Source organism: Microcebus murinus, chromosome 2 (genome assembly GCF_040939455.1).
Source record: "Microcebus murinus isolate Inina chromosome 2, M.murinus_Inina_mat1.0, whole genome shotgun sequence".
Classification (NCBI taxonomy): Eukaryota; Metazoa; Chordata; class Mammalia; order Primates; family Cheirogaleidae; genus Microcebus; species Microcebus murinus.
The window spans coordinates 22,775,215-22,799,001 of record NC_134105.1 but is presented as its reverse complement, the minus strand read 5'-3'; the positions used below and the strand labels follow the sequence as shown (position 1 = coordinate 22,799,001).

The window sequence follows — 23,787 nt, the reverse complement described above, 5'->3', positions numbered from 1 at the left end:
GCTGCCTGGGGATACTCAGGCAGCCATGTGGAGATGAACTGAGGTCTCTGCCAACAGCTGTGTGAGTGAGCCACCTTGGGATGTGTCCTCCAGTTGCACACAAGCCTTCAGCTGATTGCAGATATCTTGCCTGCAGTCTCCCGAGACACCCTGAGCTAGAACTACCCAGCTAAGCTGTTCCTGGATTCCTGACACTCAGAACCTTGTGAGGTAATAGTTGTTTTAAGCCATTGAGTGGTGAGGATAATTTGTTATGCAGCAACAGATAACTTGTTCAGACTGTGGTACCTCGAAGGGCTGCCATAACAAAAAACTAAGAATGTGACTTTGGAACTAGACAGTGGGTGGAAGCTGGAAGGATTTTGGGTGTTAGTGTAAGCTTGACAGTTCTTCCAAAAAAATAGTTCTGATGGTCTTTGAGAAAGCTACAAGTGAGGGCTTACAGGAAAATTCTAAAAATCTTTTTGGAAACTGGGGGAAAGACAGTCTTTGTTGTGTATTGGCAAAAATATTAGCTATGCTGTTGCCTGCAGTAAGGCAAAAGTAAAAAGTGTACCTAATGAACTTGGTGATCTAGCTAAGGAAATTTCCTAGCGGAGTGTTGAAGGAACCATGTGGTTTCTTCTTGCTGCTTGTAGTAAAATGTGAGAGGAGACAGATAAGTTAAAGAGAGCATGGTTAAACAAAAGGAAGCCAGAACTTGCTGGCTTGGGAAATTTCCAGCCCCTCTTCAGGTGGCAAATGATGCCAAAATTAAGAAATGACTTCTGAGCAAAATTTAAATTTAGGGCAATGCCAGGAAAACAGTCTAAAGATGAAATCAAGGGTGTGGCTATAAAATCCTTTGTTAAGAGCTCAGAAAGATCTAAGATAGTATTTCAGAATACTATTCAGTTAGACGAAAACTTCTCTAAAGATTTTCAGCATGTAACTTGTCAACACTGTCAAACAGTAGGGCTTCTAAGAAGCTTAACGGCATTCATTGTCCCTCAACAGAAGCCCAAGGTAGAGAAGGGCTTATCTTGAAGAGTTTTGTGGGGGTGGTTTTAGTCTAATAGAGTGAACTCCAAGAAAATACATAAGAGACCTACAATATTTTTAAGAGAGTGTTCAGAGGAACACTGCCAGCTTGGACCGAAAGGGTCATAGGCAGTATGAAATGGAAAGATGAATTCTGAGCCCCAAAATTCTACTGGCAGGATAAAATCTGTGAAAACTACACAATTGCAAATGTGGGCTACATTTCATGCAAAAGGGAGGGTGACGTAGAGGGCAGAACTAAGAGCCCAGAGGGGAAAACCAAAAGCCATAGATAATTATCCCCAAGCTCTGAGTCCTAATCAAGAAATTTCCAACAGTTGCCCAGCTGGATTTCAGAATTGCTATGGACCAGTGATTCATTTGTACCTGCATTTCTTCCCATTTTAAACAAGAATGTGTATAGTGGTTATCCTGTCTGTTCCACCTCTGCATTCTGGGTGTATACAAGGAAGATAACTTGTCTCTTTAGTTCACAGGTTTTCAGATAAAGAGGAACTGTACTTGAGAAGCTATACTTAAACTACACTCTTGGGAGTTATAAGATGTGGATTAGAGTGGTCACAGATATGGAATTTCAAATCAATCTCTGAAATATGAACAGGAGATTAATGGACAGAGAGGAAGGGTGTATATTTTCTGAGTTGGGGGAATGATGTATTGGTCATTGATTAATTTGAAATAGATTTGTCTGAGAGTGACAGTAAAACCAGGGTAACAATGGCTTAAACAAGGTGGAAATTATTTTTTCTTTAATGTAAAAATCTGGAGGTAAGCCGCGCCGTGGCTCACGCCTGTAATCCTAGCACTCGGGAGGCTGAGGTGGGTGGATTGCTTGAGCTTAGGAGTTTGAGACCAGCTGGAGCAAGAGTGAGACCTTGTTTCTACTAAAAACAGAAAAAAAAATTAGCTGTACAACTAAAAACAAACAAAAAATTAGCTGGGCATGGTGGCTGGCACCTGTAGTCCCAGCTACTCAGGAGCCTGAGGCAGGAGGATCACTTGAGCCCAGGAGTTTGAGGTTCCTGTGAGCTAGGCTGACGCCATGCAGTTGCCCCAGATGACAGAATGATAGTCTGTTTCAAAAAAAAAAAAAAAAAAAATCTGGAGGTAGATGGTCCAGGACTAGTATATCGTAGCTCTGTTTATGAAGCCCTCAGGGAACCAAGGAAACAGTTGGTAAGCTGTTACCAATTTTCTTCTCCACCACGCCTAGGGTGTGGACCTCATGCTCCTGCTCTAAAATTGACCTCCAACCCCACATTCCAAGCAGATGGATAGAGAAAAGGGGAAAAAGGAATAAAAGGCATGTATGAGGAATCTTCAAAAAGTTCATGGAAAAAGCATATTATCAAAAAACTATGCAGGGATTTCAAAATATTTTTGCACTAAAATAAACTCTTACTAACGTGTTGTATAACATGTTCGAACAGTTTGAGGCACTAAGAAGGATAAGACATTAATTTGAAAAGGGCAACATGAATTTGGCTAAAATTGAGGCAAGTACAAGTATAAAATTTGTGGTGAAGCGTGGGTATAAGAATGGCGAAATCATAGACGCTTTACAAAAAATTTATGGGGACAGTGCCTCAAAGAAATCAATAGTTTACCAATGGATAACTTATCTTAAGAAGGAACAAAATGATGTTGAAGTTGAAGCCTGAAGCGGCAGACCATATCAATTTGTGAGGAGAAAATTAATATTGTCCAAGCTCTAATTGAAGAGGACTGTCAATTAACAGTAAAAACAATAGCCAACACCATAGACATCTCGACTGGTTCTGCTTATAGAATTCTGACTCAAAAATGAAAGTTGGGCAAACTTTCCATTGATGGATTCCAAAATTCTTGTACCCAAATCAGCTGCAGACAGGAGCAGCGCTTTCAATGGAAATTTTAAACAAGTAGGATCAAGATCCTGAAACATTTCTTCTAAGAATTGTCACAGGAGATGAAACATAGCTTTACCAGTATGATATGAAGACAAAGTACAATCAAAGCAATGGCTACCAAGAGGTGGAAGTGGTTCAGTTAGAGCAGAAGTGGACCAGTCAAGAGCAAAGGTTAGGGTTTTTGGGGATGCTCAAGGCATCTTGCTTGTTCACTTTCTGGAGAGCCAAAGAACGATAACATGTTCTTATTATGAAAGTGTTTTGAGAAAGTTAGCCAAAGATTTAGCAGAAAAACACCTGGGAAAGCTTCATCAGAGAGTCCTTCCTCACCATGACAACGATCTTGCTCATTCCTCTCATCAAATAGGGCAATTTTGTGATAGTTTTGATGGGAAATCGCTAGGCATCCACCTTACAGTCCTGATTATGTTCCTTTTTACTTTTGTTTCCTAGTCTTTAAAAATCTTTAAGGGGCACCCCATTTTTCTTCAGTTAACAATGTAGAAAAGACTGCATTGATAGGACCCTCAGTTATTTAGATATGGACTAAAGGGCTGGTAGGATCACTTACAAAAGTATCTTGAACTTTATGGAGCTTATGTTGAGAAATAAAGTTTATATATATATATTTTTTGAGACAGAGTCTCGCTTTGTTGCCCAGGCTAGAGTGAGTGCCGTGGCGTCCTAGCTCACAGCAACCTCAAACTCCTGGGCTCGAGTGATCCTTCTGCCTCAGCCTCCCGGGTAGCTGGGACTACAGGCATGCGCCACCATGCCCGGCTAATTTTTTATATATATATCAGTTGGCCAATTAATTTCTTTCTATTTATAGTAGAGACGGGTCTCGCTCTTGCTCAGGCTGGTTTTGAACTCCTGACCTTGAGCAATCCGCCCGCCTCGGCCTCCCAAGAGCTAGGATTACAGGCGTGAGCCACAGCGCCCGGCCTAGTTTATATATATATATATTTTTTTTTCTTTTTTCCACAATTGAAAGTGAATGACTAGTTTATATTTTTTATTTTTATCTTTTAATTCCATTTTTCCATGAACTTTTTCAAGTCCCCTTATACTTGCTGTCTCTTAAGGAAGGTTGCTGGAATCTGCCACATCACACTTTACTTACATCCTTTACTTACAAAACTCTGTCATGTAGCCACACCTAGCTACGAGGGAACCTGAGAAATATGATCTCTATAAAAGGTCATGTGTATAACTAAAAATTCTGTTACTATGAAAGGAGGAGGAGAAGACACTGAGGAACAGCTAACATTCTTCTATAGTCAATATTGTTACTTATAGAGAATGGAATCTGCTCTAGATAGCTTAAACAGAAAGAGCTTTATTAGACAGTATCCAGTAGCTTACCAATCTCCTCCTGGGCCAGGGAACAATGTTTAGATGCAAAAAATTCAAGACAACAGCATCTGGCTACCATACCCTATCACTGTTGTCATAGAACCCCCAGTGCTAATTGTCATTCAAATCTAACATTTGGAAGGAGCAGGATCAGTCTTTTGTTTATTTGCTAAACAGGAGATGGCCCAGCCTGGACCTAGTAAAGGGAGATCCTGGGGGGAGGTCAGAAGATTGTCTTCAGCAGAGATGGAATGATCAGAATCATCAATTATAGTCAAACATTGATTTCCTAAAGCTGAAAACCAATCCTTTAAAAGTTCTGTATTTCTGCGAATGTTCAGGAAACTTTGGATTTTGAGGAGGTCTACTGTTTTTCCTCCTTTACTGGCAAAGTAATAAAACTTCTCTTTCCTCCTCTCCAAACCACTTGTCCTCATTCTTCTAATTCAGCCTTGTGGACATTCTATCATATCATTTTATATTTTATATTGTTTTATTCCTTTTATGTTGTTGTTCTTCCCTATAATCCATTGGCAATACCTCCTACCATGGCCTCTCAAAGTGCTAGGATTATAGGAGTGAGCCACCATGCCTGGTCAAACTTTTTCTTTTAAAGATGAATATAAACTTTACCAAAGTATTTGACCACTGTCATTTCCCCTACCTCTTGCAGCACTTCCTGGACTTGTTTCTCAAATTGAGTACTTTTTTCAAGGTTGTTTTCAATATTTATCTTTGTGTAGCAAAGCTTCTAAGGCTTTGTGTGCTAGAGTATATTTTTATTATGCTCTAACATTTGAATGACAATTAAAATGGATATAAAATTCTAGAATCAATGTGCTCTTTCTTAGATACATTAAAACATATTGCTCTGTTTTTCTCTTGCATCAAGTGCTGCTATTGAGCAGTGTGGTATCAATTTGCTATTTTCTTTTTCTCTTTGTCTTTGACATTCTTATTAGCAATAATCGTGCCTCAGATAAACCTCATTGGCTACGATACTGCCACTGAGCAAAGCTAGTCTTTGACATTCTTACATTTGATATTTTACATTTTAACATAATGTGCCTAGGTGTAGATTTTTTAACTCTCCTGTTTGGCAGTCTGTGGGCCCTTTTAATCTAAGACTTTTCATTCTTTTTTTTTTTTTTTTTTTTTTTTGAGACAGAGTCTCACTTTGTTGCCCAGGCTACAGTGAGTGCCGTGGCGTCAGCCTAGCTCACAGCAACCTCAAACTCCTGGGCTCGAGCGATCCTTCTGCCTCAGCCTCCCGGGTAGCTGGGACTACAGGCATGCGCCACCATGCCCGGCTAATTTTTTATATATATATCAGTTGGCCAATTAATTTCTTTCTATTTATAGTAGAGACGGGGTCTCGCTCTTGCTCAGGCTGGTTTTGAACTCCTGACCTTGAGCAATCCGCCCGCCTCGGCCTCCCAAGAGCTAGGATTACAGGCGTGAGCCACAGCGCCCGGCCTTTTCATTCTTTTCTAAGTCTGGGAAGGTTACCCTTATTATTTAAAATATTATTTCCTCCTTTTCGTTTTTTTCCTTCTCCTTCTGGGACCCCTAATTTTTCAGATGTTGGTATTTCTACTGCTATCCTACATGACTCTTGGCTTTTATTTTTATATTCTCAATTTCTTTGTCCTTTTTTGCTATCATCTGGGAAAGGTCTTCAATATGATTTTTTTTTTTTTTTTTGAGACAGAGTCTCACTCTGTTGCCTGGGCTAGAGTGCCGTGGCGTCAGCCTAGCTCACAGCAACCTCAAATTTCTGGGCTCAAGCAATCCTGCTGCCTCAGCCTTCCAGGTGGCTGGGACTACAGGCATGCACCACTGTGCCTGGCTAATTTTTTCCATTTATAGTTGTTTGGCTAATTTATTTCTATTTATGGTAAAGATGGGGTCTTGCTCTTGCTCAGGCTGGTTTTGAACTCCTGAGCTCAAGCAATCCTCCTGCCTCAGCCTCCCAGAGTGCTAGGATTACAGGCATGAGCCACCGTGCCTAGCCCTCAATATGATTTTGAAATTCATTAACTTTTTTTTCAACTGTATCCAATCTGCCATTATTTTATCTCTCTCTTTTTTCTGTCTCTTTCTCTAATATAACGGATTATTCTACTTCTTGAGTGATTTTTTTTTTTTTGAGACAAGGTCACTTAACTGGAGTGTAGTGGTACCATCATAGCTCATAGGTCATCGCACCCTCAATTCCTGGGCTTAAGTAATCCTCCTGCCTCAGCCTCCCAAGCAGCTAGGATTACAAGCACATGCCACCACACCCAGATAATATTTTTTATTTTTCATAGAGATAGGGACTCATTATCTTGCCCAGGTTGGTCTTGAACTCCTGGCCTCAACTGATCCTCCTACCTTAGCATCCCAAAGTGCTGGGATTATAGGCATGAGCCACTGTGCCTTGCCTCTTGTATTCTTTCTTTCAACTATTATATTTAATTCTAATATTTCTTCTTGGTTCTTTATGATTTCTTATTATTGCCTCACATTGTTAATATAATCTTTCTCTAAGTATATTTATGATTCCTATTTCAATTTTTGCTTTCTATTCCAATAATTCTTAGATTATATATTTTGTACATATTAATAACAATACACTAAGTACATATGTGTAATTTAGCTTATACTTTTTCTCATGGTGGCTGTATTTTGGCCTGTGAATTCATGTTCCCTGGAGGTATTGGCTACTCTGTCTGATTTCTCAAACCATGGTCAATAACCAGATTGTTTTTGTTCCCAATCTGTTGTGGGCCTATTTATTGCAGCAATATCAAATTGCTATAAATCCTTTAAAATGCCTGCTTAAATTTTGTGTGCTTACCATAGACGAGGGACATCAGTCCTTGAACAACACTTTGATTAGTACTGTCCTAATGTGTGCTGGGAAAAGGTGTTGGTCAGGATGGGATACTATATTAGTCTTTCCAAGTTTTCCTTCCTTCACTCCAGCAGGAGTATACATCCCCACCCATTGCTGTGTGACTTTCAATGCCTCTTTGTAGGCAGGGTGCCCTTCCCTGTCTCATTGTGTGGCTGGGTCTTGTGATCTGCTTGAGCCAGTGGAATGTAAGCGGGGACAGCATGCCGGTTCTGAGCAAGCTTTTAGGAGGCGTCACATATTTTCACCAACTCACTTCCTCTCTCTGCTGCAGTAACGGTGCGACCCAAATAGGGGCTGCTCTTACAGCTCTGCCCAGGTCATGGAGTGAACCACAGAAGCTGACCATAATCACCAACATGTAATGTGAGCGAGAAATATATGTTGGTTTTTATAAACCAAGGGCTGGCAAATTACAGTCCCTTGGTTGGCCAAATCCAGTCTACTGTCTGTTTTTATAAAGCCCACAAGCTAAGAATTTTTTTTTACTTCTTTAAAGGGCCAAAAAGTAATCAAAAAAAGAATAACATTTTGAGATGTGAAAACTATATGAAATTCAAATTTTAGTACTCACAAATAAAGTTTTATTGGAACACAGCCATGCTCATTCACTTACATATTGTCTGTGGCTGTACTCATGCTGCGACGGCAGAACTGAGCAGTTGCAGTGGAGACTGTATGCCCATTCCACAGAGCCCAAGATATTTGATATCTGTCCCTTTACAGAAAAAGTTGGCCTCTTTTGTGAGCTCCAGAGATTTTGAGGTTGGTTGTTGGCTCAGCAAAGATGACTAACATAGTCAAGATGAGTATAAGGAGAGAAGGGAGTAGCCCCAGAGAAGGGCGTGCCAGGCACCACAGAAGCACTCTGGGATCACTCCCATTTGCTGTCACTGTGGACAGGCGGCCCTTCTGAGCTTTTACCTTTCAACTCTTCCAAGGAAGAGCACTGGGATGAGGTGGTCTCTTAGCTTGTAATTCCTTGGCCTTTAGAATTTGGAGGAGAGGCTGACAGAGTAAATGTCCACCTGCCCACCCCTGTCTACATTCCCAGGATTTGGCACTACCCTGACTTTTGTCTGTCTATGCTCACAGCCTGGGCTTTACTCATTTAAAAAAAATTTTTTTTTTTTTTAAATTGATTAGAGCCTCTTCTTGGCTTTGTTTCTTTCCCCCCTTTTTTTTTTTTTTTCCTTTTTTGTTTTTGAGACAGAGCCTACCTCTGCCACCTAGGCTAGAGTGCCATGGTGTCACCCTAGCTCACACCAGCCTCTAACTCCTGGGCTTAAGCAATCCTCCTGCCTCAGCCTCCCAAGTAGCTGGAACTACAGGCACGCGCTACCATGCCTGGCTAGTTTTTGTATTTTTAGTAGAGACACGGTCTAGCTCTTGCTTAGGCTGGTCTCGAACTCCTGAGCTCAAGCGATCTACCTGCCTTGGCCTCCCAGAGTGCTAGGATTACAAGCATGAGCCACTGTGGCCTGGCCTCTTTCCTTTTTCTATTATCATCTTTCATTGATACATAATAGATTTACCTATTTTGGGGGTACATGTGATAATTTGACACATTCATATAATGCGTAAAGATCAAATCAGGGTAATTGGGATATCTATCACCTTAAATATTTATCTTTTCTTTATGATAGGAACATTCAAATTATTCTCTTCTAGCTATTTTGAAATGTAAAATAGATTAATGTTAACTATAGTCACTCTTCTGATCAATCAAACACTAGGTCTTTTTTTTTTTTTTTTTTTTTTTTTTAGCTGGTCAAGTGAAGCAGAGGGAGTGGGGAAAGAACAAAGGAATCTGTAACTGGTTGTGATCAGTTAGTTGTGAACACCACTGCACTCGGACCAACCCAAACACTAGGTCTTATTGCTTCCATCTAACTGTGTATTTGTATCCATTATTATTTTTTAAGTTGTGGTAAGAAATACATAACATAAAAGTTGCCATTTTGGCTGGACACTGTGGCTCACGCCTGTAATCCTAGCACTCTGGGAAGTCAAGGCATGTGGATCATTTGAGCTCAGGAGTTCGAGACCAGCCTGAACAAGAGTGAGACTACTAAAGTGTCTCTACTAAAAAAATAGAAAAAATTAGCTGGACAAGTAAAAATACATAGAAAAAAAAATTAGCAGGGCATCTATCTCAAAAAAAAAATAGTTGCCATTTTAATGATTTATAGGTGTGGCATTAAGTATATCCACAATGTTGTACAACCATCACCACTATCCATTTCCAGAAATATTTCATCATCTCAAACAGAAACTCTCTATGCATTCCCTTTCTCCCATCCCTTGGTAACCTCTAATCTACTTTCTGTCTCTATATTTGCCTATTTTAGGTATCTTATCAGGGCCCTCTCCTCTTGTTCCTTCTGATCAGCTTCTTCATATTCAGGTCTCAGTTCTATTGCCTCCATTTCGGAAAAACCTTCCCTGACTGCCTCACCAAAGCAACACCCCTTATCTGGTAAGTCTCTACCCCAATACTCTAATCTTATCAATATCTGAACATTATATGACATATCTTTGTTATTAAAATGTAAGTTTCATGTCTCATTGATCTTGATGTGAACTAAAATAAAATTTTAAGGCCGGGCCCAGTGGCTCACGCCTGTAATCCTAGCACTCTGGGAAGCCGAGGCGGGCGGATTGCTCGAGGTCAGGAGTTCGAAACCAGCCTGAGCAAGAGTGAGACCCCGTTTCTACTATAAATAGAAAGAAATTAATTGGCCAACTAACATATATATATATAGAAAAAAATTAGCCGGGCATGGTGGTGCATGCCTGTAGTCTCAGCTACTCAGGAGGCTGAGGCAGAAGGATTGCTTGAGCCCAGGAGTGTGAGGTTGCTGTGAGCTAGGCTGATGCCTCAGGGCACTCACTCTAGCCTGTGCAACAAAGTGAGACTCTGTCTCAAAAAAAAAAAAAAAAAAATTTTAAGGCTCACCCTCCCACCCCACTGGCTGACTTAATGGACCCCCTCCTGGCCAAAGGAATATCCTAAAACTAAATTGCCTGCCAGGAAGAAGGAGGTCAGACGTGCCTTATCATGCCCTGCCCCCCTCCTCCTTGGAGACATCCTTTTGTAACTCATTAACCCTTTGCACTTGCTTGCTTTTTTCTCAATTCCTTTATTCTACTCAGGACTTAATTTTTTAAATACCCCAGATTTTACAAAGTGCAGCAGTAGAATAAAAAACTGGAGTTTCTTTTCATACAAACTTATTTGTTTGGATTTTTTAATATTTCAAATTATCGATACATTCAAAGAGTAATTTTAATCTCTATAATTTTTGCTAACTATGTCAAGTCATACTCGATATCCGAGTGCAAAGGGTTAAGAGGCCTAAGGCTATGCAAGATAAATCTGCAGGTCCTCAATTTATATATCAAATATATGTCCAGTGGCATATCTCTGATAAACAACTCTTTGTTAAAACATTCCAAACCTTTAGACAAAACTTCATATCTTTAACCAATTATAAGCCAAAGAATCTTTAAACCCACCTATAACCTGTAAGCTGCTCTCCCCCTTCGAGATGGCCCACCTTTTCGGGCCAAACCAATGTATGCCTCCCACGTATTGATTTATGACTTTACCTGTAACCTCTGTCTCCCTGAAATGTATAAAACCAAACTGTAACCCAGCCACAGCAAGTCCACTTGCTCAAGGCTTCTTGAGCATAGCTCTGGGTCATGATCCTCAAATTTGGCTCAGAATAAATCTCTTTAAAATTATTTTACAGAGTTTGGCTTTTTTTTCCATTGACAGTAATTACTGTTACGTCCTTATTATACATGACAAGTCTTAGTAAATGTCTGTTTAATGAATGAATAACACTAGGAAATAAAGTGTATGTGTTTTTTTCTCCAGTGGGCTCAGTGTGAGCCGGCGGCTAACTGGGATCCCTCTATCGAGGGGTGCCAAGGTGTCCTCTCTGCTTGCTGGGGACCAGCAGGAAGCATTGCGCTCAGCCCAGCACAGCAGCTTCCTCCACGCTGCTTGCATCTGGTCAGTGCAAGCCTCCCCTGGAGCTGCACGCAGCGAGCAGGCATCCGTGTCTTTGTCCCTGCTGCCTCCTGATAAGAGTTCTGTGTTCAAACCTGGCATCTGTGGACCTCTCCCCCAGCTGCACTCCATTCTGCAAATACTAATGGCCTACACCTTCTTCCCAAGAACTCAGGGTCTTAGATATACCTGAAATCTCCTCCAGGCTCCAATAGATTGTCAGCTAGTGGTTCAGCTGTCCCAGCACAGAGTTGGGGGAGGTAAAAAGGGAAACCATGCTCAGGCTGCCATTTTCCCTCTTACTCACATTCTCATGTAGTTTCTTCAATGGAGGAGAAAGAGTTGGCATTAAAGCCAGGAATTCTGTGTCACATCCAGCCTATCTAATGTATGCCAGAGATGCTAACAGGCAACTGTGACTGATGTTTTGTTTATAGTTGCAGTAACTGTGAATTAAAGATGCTTTGTTACCCCTCAAATGGGGAATGGGACCCAGCAAAATACTGGCGCAAGTGTGGAACTGTTATGAATATGAATATTATCTATTATGTGTGTGTCTTTGTGCAAAGTAGGGTGCAAATCCCCAGCCTAGAGTCCTAAACCCAACTTCTTGCAGTGGCTCATACCATCTTCACAATCTTCAGGGTCCTCACCATCCCCTTCAGTCTCCTCCCCCAGCCCCCTGGAGCTGCCTCACTTACACTCCCCAAATTCAATGTGCCCCCTCTTGCCTCTGCACATACTTTCTTCCCTCTGTCCAGATTATACTGCTCTTCACCATCATTTGCCTAGAAAACTCCTATTTTTCCTTCAAAATTCAGTTCAGACATCACCTTTCTTGTGAAGCTTATAATATCCCAAGAAGTAACTACTTTCTCCTCTCTGCCTCTGTAGGGCCCTAAACAAACATCTCCATTCCTGTTCTGATGAAAAGTTTTCATAATTTTTCCTCTGTCCACATCTCCCAACTGCTAAGGACAGGCATTTCATCTTATTTTACTATAATTACCTTCATGTATCAAGTACACTTCTAATGTCAGCAGTGTCCAGTGTCAGAGAGAGAAACCACATCACAAACTTGAAAATAGAAACTTTAGTCTAAAGAATTATCAACTAGTAAAAGGTGATGTATTTGTCAGGGTTCTCCAGAGAAACAATAGGATATGTACACATACACACATACATATTTATAAAGAGAGAGAGCGCTAGAGAAAGAGAGAGATAAAGAAATTCCTTATAAGGAATTGGCTCACATTATGAAGGCCGACAAGTCCCTATCTGCAGTGCCGAATGGCAGGCTGGAGACCCAGGAGAGCTGGTAGTAGTTCCAGTCCAAAGACAATCTGCTGGCAAAGTCCCTCTTGCTCAGGGAGGCTGGTCTTTGTGTTCTATTCAGGCCCTCAACTGACCGGCTGAAGCCCATCCACATTATGCAGGGCAATTGGCTTTACCCAAAGTTCACAGATTTAAATGTTAATCTCATCAACATTTAACACCCTCCAAGCTGACACACAAAATTAACCATCACAGGTGGTTATCTACTAAAAGGGTCTAGAAGACAGCTCCAAAAGAAAACAGGAATAGCAAAGATAGCAAATGGCAAAAAGAAAAAGAAGAAGAAAAAATAAATAAACCCAGGCAGTTACACCTCCAGGGTTGAAGTAGAGTACTCAAGGAAAGAAAAAAATTGCAAGACTCCTCCTTCCTCTTCCATGGCCCACTGAGACTGAGATTTAGCCCTCTTTGGAGAGGACGCGTCTACAGCTTATTGGATGGTGCAGTTCACGGAGTCGCCACAAACGCCGGCTAGAGGATCAGTGGCTGCCCCCCAGGGTGCCAGAAAACTTGCTGGAGAGTGAAGCCACTCCCCTGCAGCTGCCCTGGAAGCAGTACAAGAAGCCCCTACCTCTGCTCCTGCAGGGTGCCTCTGATGCCCTCTATTGATGAGGCCTGGCATTGCGCCAGCTAGCAAAGAAGAAATGTCTACACTGGTTGCACAAAGTAGAGCAAAGAAGCATAGATTTGGAGCTAAGTGACAATACATTAGATACCTTGCATACATTTGAAGAATATATGAATGTCTTTTTTTTTTTTTTTATTTCTTTCTCCAGATGAATTGGTGTAGAATATATGAATGTCTTAATCACCAAAACTATAACTAATTAGTAGGATCATGGGTTATCTGAGATATTCAAATGAGAAAAAGTTATTTATTTTTATTTCAGAATTTTAGGGGGACATAAACGCTTTGGTTACATAATAAATTGCCTTCGCACTGCCCGAGTCAGAGCTACAAGCGTGCCCATCTCCCAGACAGCGAGCACCGTACCGGTTAGGTGTGAGTTTACTCATCCTCTCCTTCCCCCTCCCACCTGCCCAACACTGATGAATGTTCCATATGTGCACGTAAGATTTGATCAATTAGTACCAATTTAATGGTGAGTACATATGGTGTTTGTTTTTCCATTCTTATGATACTTCACTTAAAAGAATGGGCTCCAGCTCCATTCAGGATAATACAAGAGGTAGTTCACCATTTTTTTTTATGGCCGAATAGTACTCCATGGTATACATATACCACATTTTATTAATCCACTCATGAATTGATGGGCACTTGGGTTATTTCCACATCTTCGCAATTGTGAATTGTGCTACTATAAACATTCGAGGGCAGATGTCTTTTTTATAGAATGTCTTTTTCCTTTGGGTAAATACCCGGTAGTGGAATTGCTGGATCAAATAGTAATTCTCCTCTTAGCTCAACATCTCTAATCATCAAGGAAATGCAGATCAAAACTACAATGAAATATCACTTAACTCCAGTGAGAATGGCTTTTATCAAAAAGTCCCCAAACAACAGAATGTTGGCGTGGATGTGGAGAGATAGGAACATGCATACACTGCTGGTGGGACTGCAAACTACTACAACCTTGCTGTGAGGTTGCTGTGAGCTATTATGAAAAGTAGTATGGAGATACCTCAAAGAGAACATTTTTTTTAATTTAATAAAGGTGTGGGACTCTTCACTGGAAGAAAAGAGGAAAATAGGCTGATAAGCTCCCAGTGACCAAGGAGATAAAAGACTAATAGAGAGCAAAGAGGAAACAATAAGCTAGGTTAAATACCTGTGAATTTGTAACAACTCTTTAACAAATGTAATTATCTACCCTTTAGAAACCTATATTTGAGTGTTCATTATTCCAGTAACCATAGTTCCCGTGCCACAATTCAAAACACATCATCTAACAATGAACTGCAGTCACACGCCACATGATGATGTCATTCACTAATAGTTTGCATATATGATGGTGGTCCCATAAGATTATAATGGAACTGAAAAATTCCTATTGTCCAGTGACTTTGTCGTAGCTGTCATAATGTCGCAGCATGATGCATTACTCACCTGTCTGTAGCAATGCTGATGTAAACAAACCTAACAGTCATATGAAAGTATAGCACACATGATTATGTACAGTATACAATACTTGATAATGATAATAAACAACTATGATTTATATATTTACTATACCGTACTTTTAATCATTATTTTAGAGTATATCTCTTCTACTTATAAAAAGAAAAGTTAACTGTAAAACAGCCTCAGGCAGGTCCTTCAGGAGGTATTCCAGAAGAAGGCATTGTTATCATAGGAGATGACAGCTCCATGCACCTTGTTGCCCCTGAAGACCTTCCAGTGGGACAAGGTATGGAGGTGGAAGACAGTGATATTGGTAGTCCTCACCCTGTGTAGGCCTAGGCCAATGTGTTTGTTTATGTCTTAGTTTTTTTTTTTTGTTTTTTTTTTTGAGACAGAGTCTCACTTTGTTGCCCAGGCTAGAGTGAGTGCCGTGGTATCAGCCTAGCTCACAGCAACCTCAAACTCCTGGGCTTAAGCGATCCTTCTGCCTCAGCCTCTCAAGTAGCTGGGACTACAGGCATGCACCACCATGCCCAGCTAATTTTTAATATATATATATATTTTTTTTAGTTGGTCAATTAATTTCTTTCTATTTTTAGTAGAGATGAGGTCTCGCTCAGGCTGGTTTCAAACTCCTGACCTTGAGCAATCCACCTGCCTTGGCCTCCCAGAGTGCTAGGATTACAGGCGTGAGCCACGGCGCCCGGCCTATGTCTTAGTTTTTAACAAACAAGTTTAAAAGTAGGAAAAAAATTAAAACTTTAAAAATAGGGGGAAAAAAGCTTATAAAATAAGGATATAAAGGAAGAAAATATTTTTTTAACCAGGCATGGTGGCATGCACCTGTAGTTCTAGGTACTTGGGAGGCTGAACCAGGAGGCTTGCTTGAGCCCAGGAGTTCAAGGCTGCAGTGAGCTATGATCATGCCACTGAACTCCTGCCCAGGCAACAGAGGCAGACAGTCTCTCTGAAAAAAAAAAAAAAAAAAAAGAAGCGTTAAGAAATTTAAAAAAATGAAAAATGTTGGGGGGAGGGGGGCATGGGCAATATATGTAACCTTAACACTTGTACCCCCATAATACACTAAAATAAAAAAAAGAAAAAGAAAAATGTTTATAAAGTAAAAATGTTAAAGTAAACTAAGGTTCATTTATTATTGAAGAAAGAAAAAATTTTAAATAAATTTAGTGTTGCCTAAGTGTATAGTGTTTATAAAGTCTATAGTAGTGTACAGTAATGTCCTAGACCTTCACATTCACTCACAGCTCACTTACTCACCCATAACAACTTCCAGTTGTGCAAATTCCATTCTTGCTAAGTACCCTATATGGGTGTGCCATTTTTTAACTTTTATGCCATGTTTTTACTGTATCTTTTCTACGTTTAAATATGTTTAAATACATGAATACTTACCTCTGTGTCCTAATTACCCACAGTATTCTGGTCATGCTGTACAGGTTTGTAGCCTAGGTGCAATAGGATATACCATATAGCTTGGGTTGTAGTAGGTTATACTAATGAGATTTGTGTAGGTACACTTTATGATGTTCACACAACAATGAAATCACCTAACAATGTCTTTCTCAGAATGTATCTCTCTTGTTAAGTGGCACATGACTGTATTTTCCAAGTTTTGAATTTATTTTCATGAAAACATTTACAAAGGGAATCAAAATCAAATCTCACTTAATTTCATTTAATGTTACTTTACATGAAAGGATATCTTTTTTTTTTTTTTGAGACAGAGTCTCACTTTGTTGCTCAGGCCAGAGTGAGTGCCATGGCATCAGCCTAGCTCACAGCAACCTCAATCTCCTGGGCTCAAGCGATCCTACTGCTTTAGCCTCCCGAGTAGCTGGGACTACAGGCATGTGCCACCATACCCGGCCAATTTTTTGTATATATATTTTTAGTTGGCCAATTAATTTATTTCTATTTTTACTAGAGATGGGGTCTTGCTCAGGCTGGTTTCAAACTCCTGACCTTGAGCAATCCGCCCACCTCGGCCTCCCAGAGTGCTAGGATTACAGGCATGAGCCACTGCACCCGGCCCATAAAAGGATATCTTACCTAAAGTTACTGGTTAATGTAACATAAGGTTAACATTTCAATAATTCATTCTGTTTATTTCCCTACTACATTGGCTCCAAAGTGTTACACAAAGACTATCATATTTCTATTTTATTGGTTTTGTTTAATTATACAAGCAATACTTGAACATAGTCCTATAGAAGATTTAAGCAATGCAGAAGTAGAGACATCCCTGGCTTATGATGGTTCAAATTACAATTTTTCAACTTTACAATGGTGCAAAAGCAGTATTGAGTGCACTGCACTCCTCAACTTAACGATGGGGTTAGGTCTGGATAGACCAATTGTAATTAAGTTGATTTGACCTATATTTTCAATTTACAATGGGTTTATCTGTACGTAGCCCCATTGTAAGTTAAGGAGTATCTATATACATCATTAAAAGTCAAAGTCTTCGTTTGTATTCATTAATGGTGCTGGACCCAAATTAGGCACGTCCTTAGATTTGCTCAGTGGTCTTTTCTCTCACTGTTGTGGAAGGTTCCCTCAGAAAGATTGCCTGGTAGTAAGCCTCTAGGCTGCAGGAAGGTTTGCGAAGCTCCTGAAAGCAGAGTCTATATTTTCTTGGTGCCCTACCAGTTTGTTCAGGAGGGCCTACTGGGGGACCACTCTTGGTCCCACATGTTGCTCACAGGCATGACTCACCTTTGCCCCTAGCTTGTCTGTTGCTGCTGAAGCATGATATGCTGCAAGACTCACTCAGCACCCATGCTTGCTGCAATGGTTTGAATATCTGTCCCCACCAAAAGTCGTGTTGAAATTTAATCTCCAATGTGGTAGTATTGAGAGGTGGAGCCCTGTAAGAGGTGATTGAGTCTTGAGAACTCTACCCTCATTCATAATTCATAATTAATGGAATAATGAGTTATCATGGGAGGGGAACTTGTGGCTTTATAAGAAGAGGAAGAGAGGAAGAAGCTGTGGCTCATGCCTGAAGTCCTAGCACTTTGGGAGGATTGCTTGAGGTCAGGAGTTCAAGACCAGCTTAGGCAACATAGCAAGACCTAGTCTCCACAAAAAAAACAGAAAAATTAGCTGACTGTGCTGGCGCACTCCTGTAGTGTAGTCTCAGCTACTCAGGAGGCTGAGGCAGGAAGATCCCTTGAGCCCATGAATTTAAGGTTGCTGTGAGCTATTATGAGGCCACTGGAGTCTAGCCCAGGGAAAAATGTAAGACCCTGTCTCAAGAAAGAAAGAAAGAGAGAAAGAGAGAAAGAGAGACCTGAGTTAGTAGGTCAGCATGCTCCACCTCTTTGCCAAGTGGTAATCTGCACTGTGTAGGGACTCTTCAGAGAATCTCCACCAACAAAATGACCCTCACCAGTTGTGGCCCCTTGACCTTGGACTTAGCCTCCGAAACTGTAAGAAATAAATTCATCATCTTTATAAAGTACCTAGTTTGGAGTATTCTGTTATAAACAACAGAAAACGGACTAAGATGCTTGCAGACTGGCCAGGTTGGTTCCAGAGATGTGGGGGGAATTGATGCCTTTTGGGGTACACTTTGTCTAATGAGATACAGGAACAAGCAGATACATTCTTTTCCCTTGCTCCCCACTATGGACAGGAAATGGAGTAGGTTCACACAATCTCTCTGATGACATCCCTTGAAACCAAGCATTCAACTGTGCTAGTTAGAAGCTGTTGCCAGCTCAGTAATGCATCTATATTTTTATCGTCTTCCAGCTCTATTTCCCTTTCCCCTCACACCTGCGTGGCTGGGATTGCACTATCTCAAAACGTGTTAATTGGCACATAACCTTTGGCTTAGGCTCCGCTTTCTAAAGAACCAGGTGAAGATACCAACCCTCTCATTCTACTTTCTTCCCCAAAGGTTAGCATTGCTAACAGTTTAATATGTATTCTCCACTAATTTACTCACATAAAAGATTTGTGTTTGTTTTATTCTTTTATATCCATGATACCTATACCATTCTCTACCTTTCTTATCTGAGGCTTATTTTTAACAATACGTGTTGGATATCTTTCCAGGTCCATACACGCAAAATCAATTTTGGGTTTTTCCCCCAATATATTATTATAAAATCTTTGAATCATACAGCAAAGTTGAAAGAGTTGTATAGTGTTCCGTATACAGTAAACACCTGCATATCCAACACCTAGACCCTTCCATTAACATTTTACTAGACTTGCTTTGTCTCATACCCGTCTGTCCCTCTGTCCATTCATCCATTCCCTGTCCTTTTTAATGCATTCCAAAGTAAATTGCAAGCATCAGTACACTTCCCCACCCCCCCGCAAAAAAAAAATCAGCCTATATATCAGTAATTAAAGTTCAATGTTTGCATACATTTTTTTCTCCAAGGCAAAATATAGATGCAATAAAATGTACAAATTTCTTTTTCTTTTTTTTTTTTTTTTTTTTTTTGAGTCAGAGTTGCTCAGGCTCTGTTGCCCAGGCTAGAGTGCCATGGCGTCAGCCTAGCTCACAGCAACCTCAAACTCCTGGGCTCAAGGGATCCTACTGCCTCAGCCTCCCAAGTAGCTGGGACTACAGGCATGCAACACCATGCCTGGCTAATTTTTTCTACATATTTTTAGTTGGCCAATTAATTTCTTTCTATTTTTAGTAGAGACGGAGTTTTGCTCTTGCTCAGGCTGATTTCGAACTCCTGACCTTGAGCGATCCTCTAACCTCGGCCTCCCAGAGTGTTAGGATTACAGTCATGAGACTACACGCCCGGCCTAAAATGTACAAATCTTAAGTCGATTTTTGCTGAGTTTTCAAAAATCCATACACTTGTGTAACCAAAATCCGAATAAAAACACAGAGTGTTACCATCACTCCAGCAAGTTCCCTTATGCACCTTCCAGGTCAATTCTTCCCCTAACTCCCCACAAGCAACCATTGTTCCAATTTTATTACATGAAATTCATTTTTACCTGTTCTAGAACTTCATATAAGTTTTATAAGAATTATAAAAACATATGCTCCTTGTGTAAGGGTTTTTTTACTCAGCAAATTTTTTTGAGATTCATTCCTGTTGTTGCATGTAGCAGTAGCTCATTCATTTATAAATAGTATTCCATTGTATGAAGTGCATATACAAGAGTGTATATATCTATTCTCATATTGATGGACGCCTGATCTGTTTCCAAGTTTGGGCTATTACAAACAGAGCTGCTATACACATTCTTGTACAAGTCTTTTTTTTTTTTTTTTTTTTTTTTTTTTGAGACAGAGTCTCGCTTTCTTGCCTAGGCTAGAGTGAGTGCCGTGGCGTCAGCCTAGCTCACAGCAACCTCAAACTCCTGGGCTTAAGCAATCCTACTGCCTCAGCCTCCCGAGTTGCTGGGACTACAGGCATGAGCCACCATGCCCGGCTAATTTTTTATATATATATATTAGTTGGCCAATTAATTTCTTTCTATTTTTATAGTAGAGACGGGGTCTCGCTCAGGCTGGTTTTGAACTCCTGACCTTGAGCAATCCGCCCGCCTCGGCCTCCCAGAGTGCTAGGATTACAAGCGTGAGCCACCGCGCCCGGCCTGTACAAGTCTTATTATGCACATAAGTTTTCATTCCTCTTGAGGAAATACCTAGGATTGGAATTGCTAGTTCATAGAGTAGGTGTATGTTTAGTTTTATAGAATAAGAAACTGCCACATTTTTTCCCAAAGTGGCTGTACCATTTTATACTTCTAAAAAACAATGTATGTGAGTGCCAGTTACTACACATTCTCACTAACATTTGGTGTTGTCAGTTTTATTCATTTTAGCCTTTCTGGTGGGTGTGCAGTGATACAATCTTTTTTTTTTTTGAGAGAGAGAGAGAGTCTCACTCTGTTGCCCAGGCTAGAGTGCCGTGGTGTCAGCCTAGCTCACAGCAACCTCTAACTCCTGGGCTCGATCGACTCTTCTGCATCAGCCTCCCGAGTATCTGGGACTACAAGCATGCACCACCATGCCCGGCTAATTTTTTCTATTTTTGGTAGAGATGGGATCTCACTCTTGCTCAGGCTGGTCTCTAACTCCTGAGCTCAAACGATCCGCCCGCCTCGGCCTCTCAGAGTGCTAGAATTACAGGCATGAGCCACTGCGCCTGGCCAATGATATAATCATTTAAAACTCTGATCTCATACATTTTAAAGGCTGTGTAGTATTCCGTGTGTGTGTGTGTGTGTGTGTGTGTGTGCATATACCATGTATACCATAACTTTCTTGACTATTCCCCTACCAATGGACATTAAAATTATTTCTGATTTTCTCTATTTTTTCCTATTACAACAATGATATATGGACATGTCTGCACATATGTCCAATTTGCAATGTGCCAACTTAGCTGGGGTAAACTACATTTCCCAGAATTTCCTTTCTTGTTTCCTTTATTGTGGACCATAAGGGAGGTTTGGGGGAGCTTGGAGGGTGGAAGGCAAGCAGCAGCCATTTTGCGACTCACACATATCGTTGGTGATCTGCTGACTCACCTCCTTGGGTGAAGCAGCAGCTGGACCTGCAACTTCCCTACCTTCCCCTGGATCCTCCACCAGCTCCTCTGACTCCTGGGCTAGGCGAATGTGTTTTGCTCTGTGAAAAGGGGGCCTGGCTTCTGTGAGACACCCGCATCAGTAGGTTGGAATCAGTGAACACTGGCACGGTTCCAGTCCCTCCCCATGGATGCCAGCTTGTGCTCGTGGGTTCCAGCTGCTTCTGGTCGCCCCACTTACATCCGCCTTCCCTTCCCCATTGCCCGCCTGCGTTTCCACAGGAGAGATTTGCTAGAAGTACAGTTGCTAGGTCAAGGGATATGGATATTTTAAGTGTTGACATACTGTGATGACAAATTGCCCTTCAAAAAGACTCTATCAATTTGCACTCTCACAAATGGTGTATCAAGGTGCTCATTTTCCTGAAACCTCATCAAAACTGCGTCTTATGGATCATTTTAATTGTTGCCAATTTGGTTGAAAAATAGTAACTATCTATTGTTTTGATTTTTATTTTCGTATCCCTGCTCACCAGTGAGGTGGAGCAGGGATTTCTCTTTCTTTTTCTTCTTAACATATACAGGGTCTCACTTCGTTACCTGGGCTAGAGTACAGTGGCGCAATCATGGTTTACTGCAGCCTCGAACTCCTGGCCTCAAGCAATCGTCCCCCCTCAGCTTCCCAAAGTGCTGGGACTACAGGGGTGAGCCACGACACCCAGCCTGAACATCTTTTCATATTTTATTGGGTATTATAAGTCTTCTTCTGTAAATTCCTGTCCATAGACTTTGTCTTTTTCTCTATTGAGTTATTCGGGCTTTTTCTTAAATGAGAATTGTATTATCAATATTAATCCTTTCGGCCGGGCGCGGTGGCTCACGCCTGTAATCCTAGCACTCTGGGAGCCCGAGGCAGGCGGATTGCTCGAGGTCAGGAGTTCGAAACCAGCCTGAGCAAGAGCGAGACCCCGTCTCTACTATAAATAGAAATTAATTGGCCAACTAATACATATATAGAAAAAATTAGCCGGGCATGGTGGCACATGCCTGTAGTCCCAGCTACTCGGGAGGCTGAGGCAGGAGGATTGCTTGAGCCCAGGAGTTTGAGGTTGCTGTGAGCTAAGCTGACGCCACGGCACTCATTCTAGCCTGGGCAACAAAGTGAGACTCTGTCTCAAAAAAAAAAAAAATATTAATCCTTTCTCTGCTACATGTTTGGCAAATACGTGATTCTAATCTTTTTTTATCTTTTGATTTTGTGTATAATGTTTTTCACTTTACAAAAGATTTTATTGTGATGTAGTAAACCTATCCATCCTTTTCTTTTATGGTCTCTGGGTTTTATGTTCTTAGGAACGATTTTCTCACATTAAGTTTATAAAACATTATCCTTTATTCTCTTTTAATACTTTTATTACTTTTTATATTTAGAACTCTGATCCATCTAAATTTTATTTTGTTGTGTAGGATCTATTTTTTCCCAATATAATTATCCAATTTTCCCAATAATGTTTATGCAGTAAGGCATCCTTTCCTTACAGGTATAAAAAGCCACTTTTATTAGATATTAAATTTATATACAAGCTGAGTGAGGTGGTGCACAACAGTAGTCCTAGCTACTCAGGTGGCTGAAATGGGAGGATCACTTGAGGCCATTATGATCTCACTTGTGAATAGCCACAGCATTCCAGCATGGGCAACATAGTGAGACCCCATCCCTAAAAAATAAAAAATACATATATATTCAAGAGTCTTTTTCTGGATGTGATATTGTTTCACTCATCTATTCCTTGGTATTTGTCCCTTTCCTGTTCCTATAACAGAATACCTGAGACTGGGTAATTTATAAAGAAAAGAGGTTTATTTCTTACATTTCTGGAGACTGGGAAGTCCAAGACTGGAGTGCTGCACCTGGTGAGACCTTTTGCTGTGTCATATCATGGCAGACGGCTTTTAATAAGAGACCCATTGTGTTATAAAAGCCCTCATGACTCAATCACCTCTGATAGGCCCCACCTCTGAATACTGTTTCATGGGGGATTAAGTTTCAACATGAGTATTGAAGGGGACAAGCATTCAAATAATAGTTCCCCACTCCTTTTTTTTTTTTTTTTTTTTTTGAGACAGTATTGTTCTGTAACCCAGGCTAAAGTACCATGGCATGATAACAGGTCACTGAAGGCTTGAACTCCTGGGCTCAAGCAATTCTCCTGCCTCAGCCTCCTGACTAGGTGGGACTACAGGTGTGTGCCACAACACCCAGTTAATTTTTTTTTTTTTTTTGAGACAGAGTCTCACTTTGTTGCCCAGGCTAGAGTGAGTGCCGTGGCGTCAGCTTAGCTCACAGCAACCTCAAACTCTTGGGCTCAAGCAATCCTACTGCCTCAGCCTCCTGAGTAGCTGGGACTACAGGCATGTGCCACCATGCCCGGCTAATTTTTTCTATATATATTAGTTGGCCAATTAATTTGATTCTATTTATAGTAGAGTCGGGGTCTCACTCTTGCTCAGGCTGGTTTCAAACTCCTGACCTCGAGCAATCTGCCCGCCTGGGCCTCCCAGAGTGCTAGGATTACAGGCATGAGCCACCAGGCCTGGCCTAATGTTTTAAATTTCTTGTAGAG

The 23,787-nt window shown here is 40.9% G+C and overlaps 1 pseudogene; it reads right to left on the bottom strand.

Annotated features, from left to right (window-relative positions):
- Positions 1–5,237: 5,237 nt before the first annotated feature.
- Positions 5,238–5,305, bottom strand: LOC142869673 (uncharacterized; annotated as a pseudogene).
- Positions 5,306–23,787: the final 18,482 nt, after the last annotated feature.